The following is a 17,352-nucleotide window of genomic DNA, read 5'->3' on the forward strand; positions in this document are numbered from 1 at the left end:
ATCACATGTACTATCACATGTTTTCTTTTTACTTTTTCTTTCAATTTTCCATGGCTCAGTATATCCATGGTACCATTGTATTACTTTTGGTCTCACAGGCCCTTCGGGTCTTCCATAGACGTTAATCCCTCTCTCTCTCTCTCTGTCTCCCCTTACGCCGCACAGCATGGCCAGTCACCGTACTTACCATTATATGAGGATATCATGGAGTTCTCACAGTTGGGGGAAGTCCTCCTACTCGGGGATTTCAACGCCAGGACGGGACGTCAGCAGGTCCCACTACTCGATCTACACGACCCTATCAGACTACAGGAGCTGGACATCACTGAGAGGGGGCTGCAGCGATCATCACAGGACCGTGAGGAGGTCACAGTGTCCGGGAGATATTTCTTAGAGCTGGGTGCTGCACATGGTCTCGTTATCTATAACGGGATGTCCCGATGGCCCTCCACCGGCGCCCTCACCTCCTTCCCTCGCTCAGGAGGTACTAGCACTGTGGACTACCTTATGGGATCTCCGTCTTTGGCACACCTTATCCCCGACTTCTCCATTCTGCCACCCCCTTTTGAAGCTGACCATGCCTACCTCTCTTTCACTCTTACCTGCACACCACCCGTCCCTCCACACCAACTCCCCCCATCTCACATTACACTCAGGTCCTCTTTGATCACGCGCTTGACCTTGTTTACTCCAACCACATCTACCGCCAACTCCAGGATGTGGAACCTACTGTCCCCCTATCCACCCTCACAACACAACTCACCACCATACTCCACACATCCGCCATAGCTTCTTTCATCTACACGCGGCGGTCTACCTCCAAGCCACCTTGCGGTTCCATGCCCCAGAACTGTTGGTATGATGACGAAAGTCGGGCCACACGCTCCCGTCTTAAGCATGAGGTACGGATTGGGCAAATCACGAAGCGCCAAGCGCAACGGATTTCTCAACGGCTCACCCGACGCAAGAAACGGGAGTTCTATGCTCGGAAAGAGGATGAGTTATACCGACTTTTCTTATGGCCGAGCTGCAAAGAGGCATGGAGGAAACTCCGAGAACATCGCCCCCCCACACCTATCACCTGCCCAGACACATGGCACTCCTATGCACGAGACACATGGCACTCCTATGCACGCTCCCTCCATCATATCCCCCATCAGCCACCCCTACCCCCACCACCTCCACCTTCTTCACAAAGGGCATGGTCCTCAAGGCCATTCGAAGACTACGCAATGGGCGAGCCCAAGATCATGAGGGACTCATTGCCGAGTACATCTCGCATGCCCATGATACCCTAGCGCCCCTACTAGCCTACGTGTTCAATAGAGCCCTTTGTGAAGGATTTCCACCCTCTTGGTCTACCAACACCATCACCCCCATCCTCAAAGCCAGAGATCCACTTGATCCTAATAACTACGGGACGATCATGATTGGCCATACATTGGCCAAACTCTTATGGATCAGAGCTCACTTCATTTGCAGAGAGCCAGGGATGCAGAGCCTCAGGACAGGCTGGCTTTCGGAGGAGCTACTCTACCCTTGACCACAGCTTCACCCTCCGTGCCATCATCGAGGAGGGTAGAGCATGACACCAGAGGATTTACTCTACTACTTTGTGGATTTCCGCAAAGCTTTTGATACTGTACCCCAAGCCCGCCTCTTACACCGTCTACAGGAGATCGGAGTCCCATCTGACATGGTTTGGAGCATCATCACCCTCTATGAGTCCGTCACCGGACGAGTGAGAGCCCCAGGACGTACATCACAGGAGATTTCCAGCACCATTGGGGTGAAACAGGGCTGCCCTCTATCACCCACTCTTTTCGGCCTCTACATTGATGAGATCTCGAGCTTCATTGATAAATTAGGCAGGGCTGGTCCCACACTGGCAGGCATATTGATCCCCATACTACTTTATGCAGATGACATCGTCCTCCTCTCAGACTCAGCCTAAGGGCTTCAGAGACAGTTGGATGCCTTACATGACTTTTGCACTCAGCGGGACCTGTCTGTTAACCTTGGTAAAACCAAGGTAATGGTCTTCAATACCTCCCACCTCGTCACATCCAGATTGAGCTTCACATATAGAGGGGATCCTGTGGAGATTGTCTCATCCTATGTCTACCTTGGTGTCACTTTCAGTGGCCCACGCTTTACCATGCTTCCCGCAGCACATGCTAGAGTGACACGGGGATATGCAACCTTGAGCTTACTTGAGCGGCAATGCTTCCAGGCACATTTCCAGGAGCCCAGGACAAAGGGCAGGCTTTTTGACACCCTATGTATGGAGCAACTTTCTGGGGGCCAGATTTATCCGATGAGGATTGGCAGCGAGTTGAGAGGCCCCAGGTCATGATGTTCTCCCGTATGATCCGCAGCAAACCATCAGTCCCACACTAGATTATCCAGGCAGAGTTTGTTGCAGCCCCGATGGTAGTGGAGGCACTCTTCCAGACAATCACGTACCTTCATCGCATCAGTCACATGGATCCCCACAGGTACCCAAGGCTTGCCTTGGAGTCCTCCAGACAGCTAGCACTTGAGGGGCACTCTGGGAGTATGGTATGCACTAGTTTCCACTTGGTTCTCAATATATGGGCTCTGCATGGACTGCCTACCCCCCCTTCAGTTCAATTTGGACTCCCCTTTTTTCCGGCTGTCTCACGAGGATGCTAACCGGGTTATCCGGTCAAATCTTCTTAGCCTCTACACACATTGCACATGGATCACACCCCCGAAGCTCCCCACGAAGATGCACTTTTAGAGAGACCACTTCCTCACACTCACTGAGGATGGATTCATCAAGCAGCCGGGCTACTTGAGTGTTCACATGTCCCATGCCATGTGGATTGCGATTGGCCAGATACGGGTTTCTTCCCACCGCCTCAGAGTGGGGACAGGTAGAGCTGAGCGCATCTTCAGAGCCGGGAAGCTCGTACGGACACCCAGAGAGGAGAGGATCTGCAGACTATGCCACACAGAGGTTGAGACGGAGGAGCATTACATATGCCGCTGCCCAATATACTATGAGATCCGTGGGAGGTTTCACTGTCTATTTTGTGAGGGGTTCGGTCCACTCTCCAGGATCATTGACTTCCAGGACCAGCGTTGCCTGGGCCTCTTCCTGCTTGAGCTCCGCAGACACAGGGACACCTTCTTGAGACACAGGCCCCCGCCCCCTCCCTCGGCAGCCAACCATCACCAGTTTCTTCCGGACCCAGGAGGTGGAGGACACCGACATAGTCGATCTTGCGGACCCTCCACGAGCTGCTCTGGACCTACCTCGCCCGAGAGGAGTTACCTCGGACCAAGCCTATGCACTCCAGCGTGCCCGACACCCTCGACCCCCCCGTCGGCCACGATCACCTCATCAGCTCCAGATCCAGGACATGCTCCACCGCCATCAAGCTACCTTTCCATGTGACATAGCTGAGGGAGACCTCACGGCCATACTCGTCAACCCCATGCTTGACATTTTGGAGAGTGGTATACCATCTACTCAGAGTGATGTTGCTCCCATGTTCTTATGTTCTTAGTATTCCATGACGAGTTTCCATGGACACTTTTGTATCACCCCAGTGAGATAGCTATATTTATGTTTTCATTCTGTTTTATTTTCCATTCCATGATGAGATATGCCATGGACATTATTGTAACACTTTGGTCTCATAGGTGATGGGGAGAAAACAGAATTAGGGTTAGGTCATGTGGGAGACATACACAGAGAAGCACAAGGGAGAGAGAGAGAGAGAGAGAGTTGTGGGGATAAGTCAACTCATGAGGCATGAGTGTGTGACTCCCCTATCACACATGTATATTGCACTAGTACACATAGTGCACTTAGTACATTAAAAGTACTAAGTGTACTATGTACTATAACTTATGGGCTTGTACACACTATAAGGGTGGGCATAGTGCCTTTACCCCAACAACCTCCCACTTAAAGGCAAAGTGCCCTTAAGTAAAGGAAAAGAAAAAATCAGCATGTACATGATAATATACAAGGCCATATCAAGGCTGAAAATGGCCTCATCCAATGCCCATCAAGTGTCTGCAATGAGCAAACCGCTCCGGAGGCAAACTCTTCGTCAGCAGATCAGCCGGGTTGTCATCCGTATGAATCTTAACAAGCTGAATTTGCTTGTTCTCTATCACCTCTCTGATGAAGTGATACTTCACATCCACATGCTTCGTCTTTGCATGAAAGACAGGATTCTTTGCCAACTGGATGGCACTCTGACTGTCACAATGCAACAATGGAATATCCCCTGTATATCCCAAATCAACCACTAACCGAGATAGCCATAATGCCTCCTTGCAAGCCTCTGTGGCTGCAATATACTCGGCCTCTGTAGTAGATAAGGCAGTGCACTTCTGCATCCTGGATATCCATGACACAGCACCTCCTGTGAATGTAAACACATAACCGGTAGTAGACTTCCGGTTATCTGGATGACCGGCATAATCCGAATCCGTGTAACCATGCACTAATGCATCCTGTTTGCCAAAACAAATGCACAAATCCTGTGTGCCCTTCAGGTATCTCATGACACCTTTCACTGCTTCCCAATGCTTCTTGCCAGGGTTGGCCATGTATCTAGAAACCACTCCCACTGCAAATGCAATGTCCGGCCTAGTAGCAACCATGGCATACATGAGATTGCCACAAGCTGAAGCATACGGAACCTTGGCCATATCAGCCCTGTCTCTATCCGACTGTGGGCTGTCCATAGCACTGAGTTTCACATATGGAGGCAAAGGAGTACTAGTCTTCTTCCCCCCGTCCATATTGAACCTCTGCAAAACTTTGCCAATGTATTCCTTCTGAGACAAATACAACACATGCTGATTTCTGTCCCGAAGTATCCGCATACCCAAGATGTGATTTGCATCACCCAAATCCTTCATATCAAAGGTTTGATGCAGCCTCTGCTTCAAGGCATCCATCTCTTTACGAGATTTCCCGGCAATCAACATATCATCAACATACAAGATGAGGATCAATAGACTGCCATCCAAAGCTTTCTTGGTGTATAAGCAGTGATCTATGTCACTTCTCCTGAATTTCTAAGATTTCATGAATGTATCAAATTTATGATACCATTCTCTTGGTACCTGTTTGAGTCCATAAAGACTCTTTTTCAGCTTGCATACAAGCTTCTCTTTTCCACTCACTGCATAACCCTCTGGCTACTGCATATATATCTCCTCATGGAGATCACCGTGAAGAAAAGCAGTCTTCACATCCATCTGAATCAAGTCCAGATCATCATGTGCAACCAAAGCTAACACAGCTCTAAGTGTGGTCATTTTGACCACTGGAAAGAAGATCTCCTCAAAGTCCACACCATATTCCTGCTTGAAGCCCTTAGCCACTAACCTGGCTTTGTATCTTGGCTTAGCATCTGATGCAACTTTGAGCCTGTATACCCACTTGCATGGCAAAACCTTCTTGCCTGCAGGTAAATGCACCAACTTCCAAGTTCCATTTTTATGCAGAGAATCCATCTCTGACTTCATGGCACGCTCGCATAGAGCCTTGTCTACCCTCTGTAAAGCCTCCTTATAACATGAGGGCTCCCCACAGTCAATGAGCATCAAGTAGTCAACCCCTGGAACAAACCTGTCAGGGGCTCTGGAGGGTCTAGTGGACCTCCGTACCCAATGACCATCATTTGCAGGTTGCTGTCCAGCCTGCATATCACCCATTGGTGGCTCCTGTTCCATGCCATAAGGCTGAAAAATCATGCCCGGTATCTCCTCTAACTGTGGTATATCCATAGGGATATCTACTGCCATATCTGGCTGTCCATTTGGACCATTTTCAGCACCATTTAAGGGCTGGTTTTCCTGCTGTAATGGCTGATTTACAGCCCTTTGTTGTTGTCCATGATGTCCATCATCATCAAAGATGACTCTGCCAAGCTCCTGTTGCCTTGCAGGCTCCTTATACATGCATGTTTCATCAAAAATGACATCATTGCTGCGTATGATCTTTCTATTCATGGGATCCCAAAGTCTATACCCCATTTCACCTCTGTCACCATATCCTAGGAATATGCATTTGTGAGACTTAGGATCAAGTTTGGTGCGCATTTCCCTGCGTATGTGCACGTACGCAACGCAACCAAACACTCTCAAGTGCTTGTATGACGGAGGCTTCCCTGTCCATACTTCTTCTGGCACTTTCCCACCAAGCCTCGTGTTAGGTGACCTATTTATAAGGTGAACGGCTGTCATAACAGCTTCAGCCCAAAAACCATGAGGTAATGCAGCATGTGACAACATAGAACGGACCTTCTCCTGTATGGTCCTGTTCATCCTCTCTGCTGTCCCGTTTTGTGGAGGATCATAAGGAGTAGAGAGCTCCCTCTTGATGCCTTTAGCATCACAAAAGTCCTGAAACTGTTTGGACATATACTCTCCACCATTGTCGGAACGCAAAGCCTTCAGTGTTTTGCCAGTTTGATTCTCAACATGAGCAACAAACTTCTGAAACACTGAGAATGTATCACTCTTCAAACGAAGAGGATAGACCCACACCTTGCGTGTGGCATCATCTATAAAAGACACAAAGTATTTTGCCCCTCCCAAAGAAAGCTGAGGCATCTCACATACATCTGTATGCACAAGCTCTAACTGAGCATCTTTCTGTCCAAGAGCTTTCTTGTGGGGGCACTGTAGTTGCCTACCATATATACAATGCTCACAAAACTGAAAACTTGAAAACTTTAGAGAAGGCAAGTAACCCAAACGAGACAATTGCTCCATTCCTTTGACACTCATGTGTCCCAACCGGCTATGCCACATAGAGATTTCCGGCAGCTCGGTTGCATTTACATTAGCATGGTGACAAACACCTGCATGCATAAAGTAAAGAGTGTCCACCTTAGAGCCTCTGGCAACAACCAGTGAGCCCTTACTAATCTTCCACTTTCCACTACCAAATGTGGTAACATAATCAGCATCATCAAGCTGTCCAGTAGAAAGCAGGTTCTTCTTGATCTGAGGCACATGCCTGACATCATGGAGCATAAGCTGTGAGCCATCTGAAAACACAAGCCTCACATCACCTCTGCCAAGAATCTTGCATACATGGTTATCACCCAAATAAACCACTCCACTCCTTCATTGCCAGCAGTATACCTGACAAACAAGTCTCTGCAACCTGTGACATGAAAGGAGACACCTGAATCAATGATCCATGAGTGCATACCATGACCACCTGTAAGAAGTGAATGGGCATCAAGTGAAGACGTAAAGAGGACCTCATCCTCACTGCCACCTGCATGTGACACATTGATTTCTTCAATCTTGACTCCACTTTTGCCCTTTGGCTTTACATCTTTGGCTTCATCCTTGTCTTTGTCTTTGCCTTTTCCCTTTTCTTTTTGATCATTTTTCCATTTGTAGCATTGCTTTTTAATGTGTCCCTTTTTGCCACAATAATGGCATTCCAAATCCTTTTTGGAGCGAGACTTGCTCCTTCCCCGTTCTTGGCTTTTACCCCTTTGCTGGGATCTGTCACTATTTGGGCATTCTCTGCGCTTCAGGCCTATGGACGAGTTCTGTAGGATGGACTGGCATCTTATGGTTGGGGACTTATGTCTACACCGAGAGCCAGTAGGCTGGATATATGGGTTGGGATTGTGTATCTGCGCCCAAATCCAGAGTGTGGTACCACGGACTACAAGCTAAATGAATAGGGAGACTGTTCAATGCATCCTTGCATAACATGTTTGCAAGTTAAAAATCCTGTCTTTGCATGAACTATTTGATTGCATGCAAGATTTGTTTGTGTAGTTCACATGTAGGGGACGCCCTCTTGTGAACCGTGCGAGTGAAACTGTATTCTGACCTCGTTTGTGGGTTGTAGACAGGTGGTAAGTACACCACTTTACTCTTTTATGAGTTAAAGCAATGTATTCTTTGTTTTGCAGGTCCACACTTTAATGAGTGTGTCCGCTCAAGTTATAAGTGAGATTGGGCGTCCACACTTCATTAAAGCTCGGGCGGACAAACTATAAGTAAGAATAGACTAGAATTCCCTTCCGGTCGGCTAGGCGAGTGTCCAGGCACCCTTCCCACTAAATTTGTGTGGAAAAGGGATGGTTATGGACTGGGTGGCAGTATGAGGACCTGCCACCATGCTATTACTCATTTTGAAAATTACCTCTCTCTACACTCTCTCTCTAGAAATAGGCGCCCCCCTTCAAGAGAGCCTATTTTTGTTATTCTCTCTAACTTTTTGCTTGGTGAGAGTGCTGATTTTCATTCCCTCTTGCTCCCAGCTCCAATGGAAAGCTTGAAGATTCTTCCTTTCACAGTTAAGCCTCCAGTTGCTCACCTTTTCACTCTATCTCTCTCTTCTAAATGAATATGGAGTCTCCTAACCATTCTACCGCCCCCAAATTCTGCTGAAACCCTAATTTTCAGAAACCCTAATTCTGCAAAAACCCTAATTTTGGAGGAAACCATACCAAGCTGTGCCCCTTACTCATAGGCATCTAAAGAGCCCAAAATGCCCAATTTTGGACTCATATAACCTGCTTAAAACCCTAAAAATCAGAAACCCTAATTTCAGCCGGAAGTGGAAAACGGTCACATTCAAGCTGTAGTTCGTCCGCACGGAGGTGGAGCTCGACATTGATCGTCCAATACTTGGTAAGAGCATTTTGCAAGCAATTTTCAATTTGAGATTCGAATGCTTTGTCAATATGGTCTCCTATGTCTCGGTCCTGGCACACACATGTGTATGTGTATGGATGCCAGTGGAGCATAGCTGCGTTTGACAAGCTTCAAGGAATCAAGGAACGAAGCTACTCTCAAGTGAAGCTATGGATTCCATCGTCTACGACAAATTTGTTTGCAATGCTGTTTTCATGATCATGGATGCACTTGAACAGTTTGGCATGTGAATGCCCGTGAGGCTTGTAACAGTTTTCCTTGATAATAAAATCTATTACAAGGGGGGTCGGCCCTTTCCGGCCCTAGTGCAGTGTGCAAAAATAAAATTCAGCTTCTTACTCTATTGTGTTGCGCCATTTAAAATTGTTTAATTATGTTAATAGCTTAAGTGTTTGCCAAGATTGTGCTCAACCCCGACCGGGGGAATCTCATTGGTATCAGAGCCTAGGATCTTCCTCCTTTCTGTGTGGAAGACGGTCCTAATCTAGCTTACACTAGCTGTTAGCATTCTTAAGCATTATGGCGAGCCAAACAGGTACTTCACGGGATGTAAATCCAAGGAAGAGTACATATGTGAAGCCAAGAGGAGACAATGTGCATGATGATACTCAAATGCATGAACAATACACTGCTGAAAATGTTTTTCTTGGGTCACATGATGGTATTGCACATGCCGGACAGCCATCTTATGTTAGAAGGGAAGGAAATGCAACTCATGTATATATGGGACAGCCATCCCGAGGTAAGGAGAAGGCTATACAGAGTGATGCACATGATGCTATGCAGGCTGAAATTGCAGACCTCAAAAGGCAATTATGTATGATGCAAAAACAACTCAAGGATATGCATGAAGACTCACAGTCAAGGCATGTATCTCGTGTGTCAAAGCATTCTCCTTTTGTGAATGATGCATTGGAAAATGTTGCCATGGAATTGGGGGTTCAACCAAGAGATATGGCTGTCTCTTACCTCATGGGACAAGGTGATGTAGTTACTCGAAAGGAAGGAGGGCTTAGGTTTAAAAAGCCTCCTTTTATGAATCAACATGCAGCTGAAACATCAAAGCTTAAATCTATTGTGCGACAGGAAAGAGAAGAGGCGTCTGCTACCTCTCATCATGCCTCTACCGCACATGTTTCTCCTCCCCACAGGTCATCTATTAAAGCTCATGAAAGTCTTCTCAAGGAACCGACTCATAAATCAGCCCCTCCTCATGATGGAATTGAGCGATATGTTCCTACTAATGAAGCAAATAAGCAACCAATCGAGAGAGATGAAGAGGAAACGCATCAACATAAGAAGAAGAAGACTAAAGAGTTTACTGCAGGTGACAAAACAGTTAAGTTTGAGTATTTTCATGGAGAATATGATTCTACCAAAGCTCTATCTTTTATCTCCCAATTTGAAATTGCTTTTCATGAGGGAGAATTTTCAGAATCATCAAAACTCAGACATGTGGGCATGTACATGAAAGGCACTGCTGCTCATTGGTGGTTGGCCGAGAAGCTTTCCGGCAACACCATTTCCACATGGGCTGAATTCAAACAAAAGTTTTATGATCAATTTTTGCCTCCAAATTTTACTCAGGATATATGCAGGAAGTGGGACAGGTTGGAGCAAAAAGAAGGGCAATCCATTACCTCTTACGTCTCCAAATTTTGGGAGGTATTAATGGAAGTGTTACCCTTCATGACCGTTACTGAAGAAGAAAAGAAGAGGAAATTTGAGTCAGGATTGCAACCCATCTTCCAAAGAGGACTACAAATCTATCCAAACCAAACTCTTCGTCAACTCATAAACTCGGTCTTGGCTTCCGAAGAGCTTAATGTCAAATGGGTGCAATCTAGAATTGACCAAAGCTTGGGCAAGGGTAAGGAGAAAGCTGGTTTTAATGTGCAAAAGGGTGGACAGCCCTTTAGAAGAGATTTCAAAGCCATGCACAAAGCTGAAAATTCAGATTTGAAGGATGTAAAGCCCCCTCAAAGAGCTGAAAATGCAAAAGAAAAGAAACCGTGGCAGAAAAAGGGTGTTTATGGCTTGACTCCTCAACAAAGGGTACAATACATTCGTGAAGGCAAATGCTTTAGATGTGGTAGTAAAGATCACATCTCTCCACAATGCCCTAACAAGAATAAGAAGCCAGAAGAGCCTAAAGTGCATGTCAACATGGTATATGATGTACAGGGCAACACGGGACATGCAAACATGCATAGAATGGTATGCAAAGCATGGGGACAACTAAAAGACCAGCCAGCTTTATTCATGTTTGATGACTGCTCCACTGACAACTTCATCTCCACTGATATGGCTGCTGCCTTGGGGATTGAAGTAGGTGACATGGGACCCGAAATTCATGCATGTTCAGCTTTTCTGGAAAAAGATGTGAAGGTTACACCCCTTATTGGAAAGCTGCGAATGCATATCCAAGGATACCTCGACCACGAGAACTTTCTCGTTGCCCCTCTTAGTGGATGTGATGTATTACTGGGAAAACCTTGGCATGCACGCCTTGAGCCTACCAAGAATTACAAGACCAACAAAATCACTTTTATGTATAAAGGTAGAGAGCATCATTTAGATGCAGGTGTGTCGGGTGATACTATCCCCGTTGTATCTCATATACAAATCAATAAAGCAATGAAAAAGAGTGTTTCTTCGTACTTGGTTTTTGTACGTGATAATGTGGAACACAGTAATGTACATGTGGACACTCTTACTAAAGAGAGGCTGAAATTTTTAAGCGAATTCGGGGATTGTTTTGCTGACTCTTTACCTAATGTAATGCCTCCTTCACGGCCAGAAGATCACCGCATTGAATTAGTTCCAGGGAATTCACCTCCAAATAGGCCAGCATATCGTGTTAGTGCTTGCCAACAAGAAGAGATTATGAAACAAGTGGGTGAACTACTTGAGAAAGGCTTGGTGCGGCCTAGTTCTTCGCCATTTTGTTCACCCGTTCTTCTTGTACAAAAGAAAGACGGTTCATTCCGTATGTGTGTGGATTACAGGGCATTAAATAAGATTACCATCAAGAATCGGTTTCCCATACCGAGGATTGATGATATCTTGGACAAGCTGGATGGATCATCTTGTTTTAGTCGCATTGATCTTAAAAGCGGTTATCATCAAGTGCGAGTGATGCCACAGGATGTACATAAGACAGCTTTTCGCACTTCTTTTGGTCTCTATGAGTATTTGGTTATGCCATTCGGTCTTACAAATGCCCCGGCTACTTTCAATCGCATGATGGACCGAATTTTCAGAAATCATAGAACTTTTACAGGTGTGTTCTTTGATGACATTCTTGTATTCTCCAAGAATGAGGAGGATCACAAAAAGCACTTAAGAGTGGTCTTTGAAGAACTAAGGCAGCATAAGCTTATGATCAACGCCAAAAAGAGTGAATTTTTCCTTTCAGAGATTCACTACTTGGGACACATAGTATCAAAGGATGGTGTACGAATGGATCCTGCAAAGATCCAAACCATCAAAGATTGGCCAGAACTTAAATCTATTCATGAAGTCCGAAGCTTTCTTGGTCTATGTTCATATTACAGGAGATTTATCTTTCACTTTGCAATGATTGCTTCGCCATTGCATGAACTCACCAAGAAACGTCCTATGTTTAAATGGACAGAGGTTGAGATTAATGCTTTCAATAAGCTCAAAAATGCCATTATCACAGGGCCAGTCTTAATCATTCCAGACTTGCAAAAGCCATTTGTGGTAGAATGTGATGCTTGTGGCAATTGCATTGGAGCCGTCTTAAATCAAGAAGGACATGCCATTGCATTTGAAAGCAGGAGATTGCAAAATGCTGAACTTACTCTTGATGTTTATCAGAAGGAATTATTGGCCGTCATTCATGCTCTCACAGTATGGAAACATTACTTATTGGGAGCTGAATTTGTTGTCAAAACTGATCACCAAAGTTTGCGGTACTTTCTTACGCAAACTAAACTCTCTGAGAAACAAATGAGAATGGCCAATTTTCTCTCAATGTTTCATTTTCAGATTTTGCATACTCCTGGCAAGAAAAATGTGGTAGCAGATGCATTGTCCAGAAAACCATATGTGGCTGCAATTTCGGTTGCTTCTCATCAAGACTTGTCTACTATGCGAGAAATATACCATTTGGATGCTGATTTTTCAGATTTATGGGCTGATTTAATGACTGGTCATACACATGCTTCTTATGTGGTCAAAGATGGTTATATCATGAAGGATAACTGCTTATGTGTGGTTTCAAACATGAGACAAAAAGTTTTGGATGAATGTCATGCACCACCTTATGCAGGGCATAGAGGGATACTCCCTACTACTCAAATGATTGAGAGATACTTCTTTTGGCCAGGTATGAGGAAAGATATAGAAGCCTATGTACGTGCATGTGTCACCTGCCAAAAGGTAAAATTTGATAGGCAAAAGACTCCTGGTTTGCTTCAGCCTTTGCCTATTCCGGACCAGCCATGGGAAAGCATTGCAATGGATTTTATTATGGATTTGCCCCGCACCCCAAATGGCAATGATGCAATATGGACAATTGTGGACAGGTTTAGTAAACAAGCACATTTTCTACCTGTCAAAAAGACCATAAAACCAGAACATATGGTCAAAATTTTTGTGTCACAGGTATTTAAACACCATGGTATGCCCAAATCAATTGTGGGAGACAGGGATCCCCGAACAACAAGCCTCTTTTGGAGAGCTCTTTTTGATAACATGGGCACAAAGCTGAATTTTTCTTCAGCTTATCATCCTCAAACGGATGGACAAAGTGAAGCTGCAAATTCAGCCGTGTTGGATTTGCTTAAATGCTATGTGACAGATCAAAAATCTTCTTGGGAAAAGTATCTACCGCTTGTAGAATTTGCATACAATAATACGGTACATGCTTCTACAGGCAAGGCCCCATTTGAGATCATTTATGGCAAAGTGGTATTGCCACCTATCTTACGCACAAAAGATGAGATATTTGCTGCTGATGACTTTGTCAGGGACCTTGATATTGCCTTTTCACAAGTTCGGACAGCCATTGCACGCTCTCAAGCAAAGCATAAGAAAGCTGCCGACAAGCATAGAAGGCAATTGGACATTAAAGAGAATGACTTGGTATTGCTAAAATTTGAGAAAGCTAGACTCAGGAAGAGGTCTGGCAAGGAGAGAGCATGCCCAAAACTCTCTACCAGGTATTATGGACCCTTCAAGGTGATCAAGAAGATCAATGATGTGGCTTTTCGACTTGCTTTACCGGATCATTGGAAGATTCATAATGCATTCCATGTGAGCCTCTTGCGCAAATATGTGGGACCGGAACCTTAGGAACCGGTTATGGAAGATCCACCAGAGGTGGAAGAGCTGGAAGAGGTATTGCAGCCAGAGCAAATTGTGTTTCATAAGGAGCGAAAGTTTGCAGGTGGCAAACTCCAGAGGCGCTACCTTGTGAAATTCAAGAACTATTCTCCTATGGATGCAAAATGGATGGATGAAACATACTTCCAGGAGTATCCGCAGCTCCTCCAAGCATATTTGGAAGCATTTCAGTTGCGGTCAACTGTTTAGAAGCAGGGGAGGATGTCACTATTTGGGCATTCTCTGCTCTTCAGGCCTATGGACGAGTTCTGTAGGATGGACTGGCATCTTATGGTTGGGGACTTATGTCTACACCGAGAGCCAGTAGGCTGGATATATGGGTTGGGATTGTGTATCTGCGCCCAAATCCAGAGTGTGGTACCACGGACTACAAGCTAAATGAATAGGGAGATTGTTCAATGCATCCTTGCATAACATGTTTGCAAGTTAAAAATCCTGTCTTTGCATGAACTATTTGATTGCATGCAAGATTTGTTTGTGTAGTTCACATGTAGGGGACGCCCTCTTGTGAACCGTGCGAGTGAAACTGTATTCTGACCTCGTTTGTGGGTTGTAGACAGGTGGTAAGTACACCACTTTACTCTTTTATGAGTTAAAGCAATGTATTCTTTGTTTTGCAGGTCCACACTTTAATAAGTGTGTCCGCCCAAGTTATAAGTGAGATTGGGCGTCCACACTTCATTAAAGCTCGGGCGGACAAACTATAAGTAAGAATAGACTAGAATTCCCTTCCGGTCGGCTAGGCGAGTGTCCAGGCACCCTTCCCACTAAATTTGTGTGGAAAAGGGATGGTTATGGACTGGGTGGCAGTATGAGGACCTGCCACCATGCTATTACTCATTTTGAAAATTACCTCTCTCTACACTCTCTCTCTAGAAATAGGCGCCCCCCTTCAAGAGAGCCTATTTTTGTTATTCTCTCTAACTTTTTGCTTGGTGAGAGTGCTGATTTTCATTCCCTCTTGCTCCCAGCTCCAATGGAAAGCTTGAAGATTCTTCCTTTCACAGTTAAGCCTCCAGTTGCTCACCTTTTCACTCTATCTCTCTCTTCTAAATGAATATGGAGTCTCCTAACCATTCTACCGCCCCCAAATTCTGCTGAAACCCTAATTTTCAGAAACCCTAATTTTGGAGGAAACCATACCAAGCTGTGCCCCTTACTCATAGGCATCTAAAGAGCCCAAAATGCCCAATTTTGGACTCATATAACCTGCTTAAAACCCTAAAAATCAGAAACCCTAATTTCAGCCGGAAGTGGAAAACGGTCACATTCAAGCTGTAGTTCGTCCGCACGAAGGTGGAGCTCGACATTGATCGTCCAATACTTGGTAAGAGCATTTTGCAAGCAATTTTCAATTTGAGATTCGAATGCTTTGTCAATATGGTCTCCTATGTCTCGGTCCTGGCACACACATGTGTATGTGTATGGATGCCAGTGGAGCATAGCTGCGTTTGACAAGCTTCAAGGAATCAAGGAACGAAGCTACTCTCAAGTGAAGCTATGGATTCCATCGTCTACGACAAATTTGTTTGCAATGCTGTTTTCATGATCATGGATGCACTTGAACAGTTTGGCATGTGAATGCCCGTGAGGCTTGTAACAGTTTTCCTTGACAATAAAATCTATTACAAGGGGGGTCGGCCCTTTCCGGCCCTAGTGCAGTGTGCAAAAATAAAATTCAGCTTCTTACTCTATTGTGTTGCGCCATTTAAAATTGTTTAATTATGTTAATAGCTTAAGTGTTTGCCAAGATTGTGCTCAACCCCGACCGGGGGAATCTCAGGATCTCCCACGTGCATTCATTGCATTGGACTTTCCAACAGAGTTGTTTTTCCTGTTCATCTCTTCTTGAAGAAGAGCACCCTCAACATCTGCATATGACAGCATAGCATGCGAATTGCTAGTGGCTGTCCTGAATGTGTCCCAACTCTCTGGCAAAGTGCATAACAGAAAAGTGGCTTTGAACTCATCGTCCATTGCCAACTTTTGATTAATGACCTGGCTGACAATACCATTAAACTCATTTAGATGGGCTGTCATAGACGCCCCTTCCTTCATCTGAAGACCTATGAGTTTCTTCAACCAATACACTTTGCTTGAGGCACTTTGTTGGGCATACAAGTCCTGCAATCTCTGCCACATTCCCCAAGCTGTCTTCTCTTCACGAATGCTGAAAAGTAAAGAGTCTGACACAGACAACATGATAGTAGATCTTGCCAGCTCATCCATATCTTCCCACTCTTCAGCAGTAAGAGAAGCGGGCATTACACCCCTTTCTTTGATAGGCTTGTGCTGCTTTTTCTGAAGCAACACATTGTAGCACTGGGTTTGCCAAATATCATAATTATGCGAGCCTTCAAGCTTCTTGATGTGAAGCAATGAAGAGCTCTCACCTGTGGTTGCCATAGCAATATGCAACCTTTAATGCCTGACTCCCTGCAAATGTGCAAACACTGCACCAAAAGCACACAAAGTGCTCATAGTTGTTCTCCCAAGCTTTATCTCCCACTGCGGAAGCAAGAATGCAACTTTTCTCCCACTTTATGTGATGAAAACACCAAAATCTGGTTGCTGCAGATTTTGGACAGCACCTTAAATGTGCTCTTTTGCCCTTCCAAAGTACTGTACAGCAGTACCAAGTGCTCACCTGTGATGTACCAAAACTGTACCGGCAAGTACAGCAGCTGAAATTGAACCTTTTCCTCACTCAAATCAGTGTACAGCCATGCCAAAAGTTGTACAAATCTGTACCAAAACTGTACCAGCAGGTACAATAGCAATAAATGCTCTCCTGGCTGTCCAAATGAGTAAAAATCAGACTTTTACAGTCCTGTACACTGCATACAACAGTCCCGAACAGAAATTGGGCAAAAGCCCCTTGACTGCAAGCTGATTTTTGAGGATTCAAGGCATAAATGTCTTGCCTGCTGCTTTGCCAAGCTCAACAAGCATACGGAACCTTGGCCATATCAGCCCTGTCTCTATCCGACTGTGGGCTGTCCATAGCACTGAGTTTCACATATGGAGGCAAAGGAGTACTAGTCTTCTTCCCCCCGTCCATATTGAACCTCTGCAAAACTTTGCCAATGTATTCCTTCTGAGACAAATACAACACATGCTGATTTCTGTCCCGAAGTATCCGCATACCCAAGATGTGATTTGCATCACCCAAATCCTTCATATCAAAGGTTTGATGCAGCCTCTGCTTCAAGGCATCCATCTCTTTACGAGATTTCCCGGCAATCAACATATCATCAACATACAAGATGAGGATCAATAGACTGCCATCCA

General features: G+C 45.2%; 1 protein-coding gene across 1 annotated transcript in view; it reads right to left on the reverse strand.

The window, feature by feature from the left end:
* The window catches only part of LOC147623125 (uncharacterized), a 149,912-nt gene that overhangs the window by 57,038 nt on the left and 75,522 nt on the right, over window positions 1-17,352 (reverse strand). The window lies entirely within an intron of this gene.

Source organism: Cibotium barometz, chromosome 27, assembly GCF_041138505.1.
Source record: "Cibotium barometz isolate CiBa-2024 chromosome 27, ASM4113850v1, whole genome shotgun sequence".
Taxonomy (NCBI): Eukaryota; Viridiplantae; Streptophyta; class Polypodiopsida; order Cyatheales; family Cibotiaceae; genus Cibotium; species Cibotium barometz.